General features: G+C 34.2%; 1 protein-coding gene across 1 annotated transcript in view; it reads right to left on the bottom strand.

The window, feature by feature from the left end:
- The window catches only part of CAND1 (cullin associated and neddylation dissociated 1), a 37,292-nt gene extending 27,664 nt beyond the window's left edge, over window positions 1-9,628 (bottom strand). Inside the window, exon 1 of the mRNA XM_023761654.1 lies at window positions 9,493-9,628. The gene's annotated coding sequence lies outside the window, so the exon portion shown is untranslated. The remainder of the gene's footprint in view (window positions 1-9,492) is intronic.
- Between the last annotated feature and the right edge of the window lie 271 nt (window positions 9,629-9,899).

Here is a 9,899-nt window from a genome sequence, read left to right as displayed (position 1 = left end):
TTACTGTTTTAAGGCCCGATTACTGAAATATCTCGAAGTTGTTCCTTTATCAGAAAGCATGATTAGTGCAGAGGGTATCTACAAGTGTCTCTACTTGGTATCTTTTCACTTTACTCACTAAAGGCCCAAGGCTGTAATATAAAGAAAAACAAAAATTTTAATCTAGATAAACATAAAAACAGAAAAAAAAAAAATAGAAACATTAACTTTCCTGCCTAGTACCTGTCAACACAAAGTAAACACACTATGCCAAAATCATAAATAGTATACAAATAAGGGCATAAAAGAAATTCTTGATACATAAACTCCTTGCAGTTAGTTTCTAATCCCCCCTCCCCACTGATTTCCATTATAGTATAATGAAACTTAAGATAGTACTACTTTGTTCACCCAAAGCATCTGTGGTATATGCTTTTCATATTAGGACTAGAGGCCCGGTGCACAAAATTCGTGCACGGGTGTGTGTGTGTCCCTCAGCCTGACCTGCACCCTCTCCAATCCAGGAGCCCCCAGGGGATGTCCTACTGACGGCTTAGGTCTGCTCCCCATGGTTCTCTGCTCTCTGCGGGGCGTGCCTGCTTCAAACTGCAGCAACTGACAAATAGGCCATGCTGGGTGCTGCCTGTGGGCCGCACTTGCCTGCTCCCCAGTTGCTGAGGCGACGGCCAAGCAGGCCATGCTGGGTGCTGCCTGCAGGTGGCGCTTGCCTGCTCCTGGGTCGCCACGGCGACGGCCAAGCAGGCCATGCAGTGCTGGGAGCTGCCTCCTCCCTGTCATCAGTCTCCATGGAGGCGATGAGGTTAATTTGCATACTCACTCCTGATTGGCTGGTGGGCATCATGAAGGTACAGTTAATTTGCATCTTTATTTTTTATTAGTGTATATTTTATACTATCACTAGAGGCCTGGTGCACAGATTCATGCACCGGTGGGGTCCCTCGGCCTGGCCTGCACCCTCTTACAATCCGGGACCCCTTGGGGGATGTCAAACTGCCGGTTTCGGCTCGATCCCCACAGGCCAGGCCTAAGGATCCCCTGGTGCATGAATCCGTGCACCAGGCCTCTAGGATGAATATAAGATATCTTTGGTTAATCTCTTCCCGCCCTCCCTACTTCCCCTTTCCCTCTGAGATTCATCAGTCTGTTCCATGTTTCCATGCCTGTGCGTTGAGCATCTGACCCCTGGTAGTCAGTGTGCCTCATAGCTACCAGGCGAACAGTCACTTAGGCTTTTATATACATATATATATGTTTGCATGTAGGTCCACTGGCTGAGGTCATAGCTTTGTGTCCTTCCCAAAGAATTTAGTACACAAAATAGGTAATGTTGAGTGCATGACTACTCATTGAGTAGGAGCCATTATATTTAGCACTGTAGTGAATAGTATAAGCTCTATCACCAAAAATTTACTGTCTGGTTGGTGAGGTAAGGAATTAACATGTCTACTTTAGAAATGAATCGAAGGCATTCACTACACTGCACAGTGTTTGTAAAAACAAACAAACAAACAAACAAACCTTTAAATTCAATGTTAGTATTTACAGGAGAGTGCATCTAAAGAGTTTTTTAGGTATTGGGCTTTGATGGGATATAGCTAGAAAAAAAGAGCATAATCATATAAAAAGATCACAGACTAGAATAAGTGGAATGCATATTGAAAAAGAAATGAGAGAAAAGAAGTGTTTGATATAAAAAGCAGATGAAAAACAACAGGAAACTTAGGCCCCTGGGACATAATGGAGAACCTTTAATGTCAACCCAACTAATTTAAATGTGTTGTGGTAAAACTGGGAGCCAATGAATTTTCTCAAGCATTAAGTGCAGAATGAAAATAGTTTATCTGATAAATACTCTGGTCAGTGTTTCACATGTATACGCTTAATCAATAAATGCTGCTTGACTAGAGAAGTAGTAGGGAGAGAAATCTGGGGAATTAAGGGAATAAAGAAAGAAAAATAAACAAAAATGTTAAAGAAATCCAAGAATAGCCCAATCCAAAATTATGGCAGTGACAACAAAGACATGGCATATATGGAGAGAGAACTAATGTGAAACAATGAAAATTAGGAGTGAAGCCCTAACTGGTTTGGCTCAGTGGATAGACCATCGGCCTGCAGATTGAAGGGTCCCAGGTTCGATTCCAGTCAAGGGCATGTACGTTGGTTGCGGGCACATCCCCAGTAAGGGGGTGTGCAGGAGGCAACTGATCGATGTTTCTCTCTCATCCATGTTTCTAACTCTCTATCCCTTTCCCTTCCTCTCTGTAAAAAATCAATAAAAAATATGTTCAAAAAAAGAAAAGAAAATAGGGAGTGAAAATAAAAGGAATTAAAAAATAAATTTAGAGTTCTAGCTTACATTAATGACAAAACAGCTTTTTTGGACTAACTTTACTGCAGATAATAAATGTAAAACCTCTAAAACTATTTTTTTAGAAAACAATAATGATGGAACTAAACCAGAGGAAAAACTACCTAGATTCCATATCCAGTAAAATTACCCTTTAAAAATGAATATAAATTAAATTAATTTCAGTTAAAAACAATATATTGCCACCAGACCTATACTTAGCTCTCTAGGCTAAAGGAAAATTCAACCAGGTGATAACTGGGATTTACAGAAAGGGAATAAAGAAAGATCACGAGAAATGGGAAATGTGTGTGTACACACACACACACACACACACACACACACACAAACACATATATCTACATATATATGGCTATATTTCTAAATTATTTTTTTTTGCATTATGCACACAAGCACACACGAAAATATATAAAAAACAATAGCACAAAGACAGGAGAAAGAAGAATGTTACTGCAAGGCTTATATAATTTATATCATGTGGTACAGTACTAATTTTATTAATAGATTGTGATAAATTTAAGATGCAATTTATAATCCCTAGTCTAGAGTGAATATCAAAAATAGTAATGCAAACAGCTTTCTAAAAAGTCAACAGAGGAAATCAAAATTAAATATTATAATACAGTGATTCCCAACTTTTTGGTTTCATAAACCCTTTTAACACTTCCAAAATCAATGAAGAACCCAAGAACTTTTCTTTACATGGGCTGTATCTATCAATATTTACCATATTGAAATTTAAAAGTGACAATAATAAATTATGTTAACATAAATAATACTTTTAAAAATATGTTTCATTGAGTTTTTAGAGAGGCAGAGGGATAGAGAGATAGAAATATCGATCGGCTGCCTCCTGCACGGGCAACATAAATAATATATATATTTATTTTTGTTGTTGTTAATCCTCATCTGAGGATATTTTTCCACTGATTTTTAGAGAGAATAGAAGGGAGAGAGAAAAAGAGAGAAAGAGAGAAACATTGATATGAGAGAGACATATCAATTAGCTGTGTTCACACATGTCCCGACCAGGGCCAGGGATCGAGCCTGCAACCGAAGTACATGCCTTGCCCGAAATCGAACCCAGGACTCTTCAGTCCATAGGCCAACGCTCTATCCACTGAGCTAAAACAGCTAGGGCACATAAATAATATTTTCAAGACAAAATAATTATATTCTTCAAAAAATAAAAGTGTGAAAATTTTACATTTTTACAAATTAATATTTGGGCTTGAAACAACTGGATTCAATCTGTTGTAATATTACATATCATGTGGCCTCTGGAAAGTTATATTATGCACTTATGAGAAAAGGGAAAGTAACACCCTAGTATTACTCATGTAACAGTTTTGATACTTTCAGGGTCACAGATGTCCCAGGAGCCCCCAAATCAAACTTTGAGAATTGCCGCTATAAAATACTTGATTAACCCAAAAGAAGACAGAGGAAGAAAACCAACAACAAAAACAAAACAAAACAAAACAAAAAATACACACAACAACAACAAAACAAGAATCAAAATGGCACATCTAAATCCAACTATATCAATATTGACAACAAATGTCAATGGACTATCTGAGGTCTACAAAATACAGAACTTAAAAATAAGAGATTAAAATGAAAGTAACACAGAGAGATACACTAAACAAACAATCTTAAAAAAGTTGGAGTAGCTATATTAACATAAGAGAAAGTATATTTCAAGATATGGTATATTTAAAAAATATTCTATACTCATAAAAGTCAAATATCAAAAAGGTATCATTGTATATGTGTATGTACCCATACAGCTTTAAAGTACATGAACAAATTGACATTTAAGAGAAAAACACTTAAGAGATAAATTGACAACCATAGCTGAAATTTTAACACCCGTTTTTCAGTATTTAATATCAACAAAAGAAAAAAATCACTAAGGATATAAATCTGAACAATACTGTCATCTACCTGACATAAGTGACATTTCTAAAATAATGTACTCAACTACAGAATACACTCTTTTCAGTGTACATGTAACATTCACCAAGACCTACCACCATATGCCAAAACATAAAACAAACCTCAGTATATAGACAAAACAAGGAAACAAAAAAACAAAGAAACAAACAAAATGACCCTAAGTCTTAAAGAGTGTGGTCTTCAGACCATAATGGAATTAAATTAGAAATCAGTAAAACTAAAAACAAACATCTACATAATCTTCAAACATTTGAAAATGGCTTCTCAATAATCCATGAATCAAAGGGAAAATCACAGTGGAAATTAAAAATACTTCAAATAGAAAAAAAAATAATGAAAATATCAAAATTTATAGGATATAGCTCAAGAAGTACTTAAGAGAAAAATATAAATGTTTAAGAATTAGAAAGGAAGAAGGAAATAAGAAATCAATGAAATAGGCAATTAGTAATAGAGAAAATTAACAAGCCATAAAATCAGTTATTCGATAAAAGTAGTAAAGTTTGTAAATCCGTAGAGGAATTGAAGGGAAAAAAAGATAAAACACAAATTACCAAAATCAGGATTAAAAGAAGGGTAGTCACTGATGACAATTACTTAGGTAGAAAATCCTGAAGAATCAACAAAAAATATTCAATACTGCAATTCATGGTTAAAAGCCTCATTCTTGTTAAAATATTCTCTTCAAATATTTCTATAGCTTCAACACAGTCCCACTCAAAATTTAAGTTAGCTTATTTATTTAAAAAAAAAATTGACAAATTGATTCTGTAATTTAGATGGAAATATAAGAACCTGAAATTGGGGAAGAAAGAATAAAACTAGAAAACTTACACTACCTTACTTTAGACTTTTACAGATGTATTCCAGCATTTCCCAACCAAGGTTGATTTTCACCCTTTGGTAGACATCTGGCAATGTCTAGAGACATTTTTGGTTGTTACTAACTATTGAGGGGAAGAAGGAATGCTATTGGCAAATAGTGGGTAAAGGACAAAGTGCTGCTAAACATCCTATAATACACAGAATAACTCCTCACAACAAAGAATTATCTGGCCCCCAAAATCAATAGTGCCAAGAATGAAAAAGCCTGACTACATTAATAAAACAGTGTTGTACTGGCATTAGAATAGACAGATCAACAGAACAGAATAGTCTAGAAATAGACCCACACCTTTCTAGTTAACTGATTTCTGACAAAGATGCCAATGCAATTCAGCAGGGAGAAAAGGTGTTTTCAGTAAATGGCACTTCAACAACTGGATATCTTTATGGGAAGGGGTGGGGGTGGGGGGGAATGAACTCATTTCTTACTTCATAAAAATTAATTCAGTGGCTCAGTTGTCTGGGTGTCATCCTGTGCACTTACAGATTGCCAGTTCAATTCTGGTCAGGACACATTCCCCAGTTTGGGGCTCAATCCCCAGTAAGGGGTGTGCAGGAGGTAGCTAATCGATGTTCCATTCTCACATCAATGTTTCTCTCTCCCTCTCCATTCTTCTCTCTTTAAAAATCAGTAAAAACATTTTGAAAAATTACTTCAAGATAGATCATAGAACTAAAAGGAAAAGCTGAAACTATAAGGCTTCTGGAAGAAAACACAGGAGAAAATCTTTGTAACTTAACATAAATAAAGATTTCTTAGGAAACAGTAAGAACCATAAAAGAAAAGTTCAAAGTAATTTTTAAATTAAACTAAATTCAAAACTAAAATTAAAAACTTAAGTTCATCAAATTGGGAGAAAATATTTACAGAACATGTAAGTGCCAAAGGACATATCCAGAATATATGAAGAACTCCTACAATTTAATAATAAAAGATAAACTCAATTTTAAAAATTGGTTCTTCAATTAAGAGTGAGGTTGAACTCTTTATGTTTATTAGCCATTTGTATTTCTTCAGTGAATTATCTTTTCATGCTTTGCTCATTTGTATATTGGGTTGCTTTATCTGGTTGAAGATATTGTGATAAAGTGGTAATCATTGGTATTCACAATTGATAAAAAATGTGTTTTTATATGGAAAAAAATAAAAATAAAAATCGGGGGGAAAAGTCAACAAAAGATAAAGCAATGGCCATAAACACAAAATAACACTGAATATCATTAGTTATTAGGCAAATATAAACTAAAACTCTACCTGCATACCCATGGGAATGGCTAAAATTAAAGAGTGACACAACCAAGTGTTGGTGAGAATGTGGTACAACTAGTACTTTCATGTAAAAAGGCACAAATATTTTAAGAAACAATTTAGTAGGCTCTTAAAAAATTCAAAATAGACAACAGCAATTTCATACTTAGTATTTATCCATAAGAAATAAAGACACAGGAACTAAGTTAAAAAGGACTCATACAAGAATGTTTATTTTATCTTTATTCACAATAGCCAAACCCTAGAAAGAAACCAAATGTATAACAGTGTGTGGTATCATGGACTATTAATCAGTAACAAATTCATGAAATACCAATACACCCAACATAGATAACTCTCACAGATTGTATGAGAGTGAAAAAAGCCAGACACAAACCTACACATACTGGATGACTCTATTTAAATCAAGTTCTACAACAGGCAAAACTAATTTAAGGAGAACAAAACAATGGTGACCTCAAATAGGGATGTTGTGTGTGAGGTTAAAGTACAATTTTATCTTTTTCTAATGTTTATCTAGTCTTCTGAAAAAAGACCTAACTTTTCACCTATGATGCCTGCCACCTTCATCATGTACTTTCCACTCTATTTTACTTCATTGTTCTATTAATGCCTCACTACTTCACTGCTTTGATTAGAGAAACACAATGTTTTCCTATCAAATAAGGCTAATCAATGCCCCCACTCCCACCCCAACTCCACTACTTATTATATTTTTATAGGGTTTTCTTAGCTATCTTGAGCAAACACCCTGCCCTCTTCTCCTTCCCACCAAAATTTACTTTAGAATCAACTTGTCTATCTTGTGGGGAAAAGCACTGATTTTTATAATTAGGTAAGCATTAAATTAATCTGGAGAAATTGAGTTATCCTGATCCAAGAACTTGGGATGTCTTTCCAGTTGTTCCAAGTACAGTTTTGTTATCCATTAGGAGTATTTTAAAGTTTTCCTTGATAAAAGTTTTGAAAAAGATAAAATTGTTAAGTTTCTCTTATAAGATAGCCTCACTCAAGATCACCATTGTAACATTTCTTGTTACATTTATTCTGAGGCATTTTGTCTTTCTGTTGCTGTAATAAATGGACATTTGTTCCCATATCTTCCAACTGGCTATTACCTGCTTATATGAAAGTTACTGTTTTTGTTCATTAATTTTACATTCTGTTACTTCACGGAATTCTCATTGCTTACCTTAATATTTTTTTCTATATTGACTTAATTTTTCCCATGTACTTTTTTCAATTCTTATGCGTATAAACCTTCTCCTTGTCTTACAGTGGCTAATATCTTTAATTTATTGGTATTTGTGTTGAGGTGTGAATGTGTGTTTGTGAACTTTTAATGTTAAAAAGATATTATCAAATCCATATTATTGTTTTACTTCAAACTGGTGATGAATTCTCTCTAGTGAGATAAAGCATCTCTGACCTGTTTTTCCCCCTAATGATACATTGAATATGATGCTAGTCTCTGAAAGGTGCTTCATTCCTCTAATTATTCAAAGTAACCTAAGAGTTGGGTTACATTTTTTTGTGTGTGTTTTTTCTAAATCAAAATGAAGGTAGAATCTCACACTGCCTTGACAATTAACGAGGCAGTATTTTCCTTCCTCTGATCTATTAAAGTGATGAAACAAATGTATTAATAAAGCACATAATATTGAACTGCCCTATATTCTTGCAATGAACCTCATTTGATCATGGTATGTTACACTTAATAAGCTGTTTAATTTTATTTTGAACATTTAAATGAAACTGGTCTGTAGTTTTCTTTTTTAGTGTTATCTTTATTTAGTCAGGATTTGATATCAGTATTTAGCTTAAATAAAAGACTGGATGGTTTTCATACTTTATGTTCTGGAATAGTACTAGAAGTATGTGTACTGGAATTATATACTCTTTGAGGTCTCAAAGAGTATGTGAAAGATTTCTGGGCCTGACTGTCCTTTGGATGATAAAAAAAATTTAAAAGATGAAAATGTCCCAAGTTAAAGAAACATGTATGAAAGTTGTACTGTATGTCTAGAAATTCTATATTGATCTATGAGCCTCACGTTTTTGTCTACTCTTAGAGCAAGTATCTAAAGGCTTAGCTCAAAACAAATTAAAAACCTTTATAAGGAAACCAATAAAGGAATAGTAATGAGACAATACTTCATTTAAATTGATTATCAAATATTATATAACATAAAATGACATAAAATTCCACAACTTAATTTTTATATGAAACTAAAGGTTACACTTACTATGTAAATTAAGGATTTCTAATATTTTGGTATGTATAAATTAAATAGATGCATTAACAGAGTAAGTCCAACTTTCAAGTTTTCTTCTTAGCATCATGTCTAACTGGAATTCTCACAATTTTTAAGAAAGGTTCTTTGTAGCCTGGTCAGTGTGGCTCAGTGGTTGAGCATCACCTATGAACCAGTAGGTCACAGTTAGATTCCCAGTCAGGGCACATGCCCAGGTTGCAGGCTCAATCCCCATGGGAAAGGGGGGTGGGAGGGGGCATGCAGGAGGAGGCCAATCAATGATTCTCTCTCATCATTGATGTTTCTATCTTTCTCCCTATCCCTTCCTCTCTGAAATCAATAAAATATTTTTTAAAAAAGGTTCTTTGTAACTATTTTATCATCAGTGTTAATGATGTTGTTTTAACTGCTGCTATTCTTTAAGTCTTATTTTTGTCTGTACTTTCCTTGAACTCCTTGAACACTGGAATATAGAGATGGATAGAGGCAGGTAGGCCTTTTAATAAAGCTAAAAAATAATTGGGTCAAACAAGTGAGAGAACCACTCTTCCTGGAGTTTCCTATATGTACTTTTAAAGAAATTAAATACCATAAAAGACATTTAGTCAATATAAAAACTATAAGAAAATGTAGTATACCAAGTATAAATACTAAACATTCACCAGTCACCTAATACAAGACTAAGATAATTTACCATTACAGTATTTTAAATGTGGTAGAGAGCATAGTAAGCAAGTAAAAAAACAACTTACCATTTAACAGCTAAATTCTGTACCTCTCCATTTTTATCTTCCAGTAACTTCAAAATCATTTTCACTACTTTCCTTTCACTATCATCATCCAACTTGATAGAATCTTTCTGCAGTTCTGTCATCAAATCATTTGTAGCCATAAACCTATCAAAAAATTAAAATTTGTTAATTTCAGTAAGGTATCATTACCCAAAATTATCTTTCCCAGGTTAGTCTTGATTTCACATTTACTGACAGACCCTACAGTGAGTGATCTTTCATTCTAATTAATTGCATCACTGCTTTTAAGGGGAGAAGAGCTCCTCCTAATTTTTTCTTTGCATGCGATTTGAGTTTTACCTAGGAAGCCTTTAACTACAAACATTAAGAATACCTTCTGCCGAAACCGGTTTGGCTCAGTGGATAGA

This window comes from Myotis lucifugus, unplaced genomic scaffold (genome assembly GCF_000147115.1).
Source record: "Myotis lucifugus unplaced genomic scaffold, Myoluc2.0 scaffold_212, whole genome shotgun sequence".
Taxonomy (NCBI): domain Eukaryota; kingdom Metazoa; phylum Chordata; class Mammalia; order Chiroptera; family Vespertilionidae; genus Myotis; species Myotis lucifugus.
This window is presented reverse-complemented; position numbering and strand designations above follow the sequence as displayed.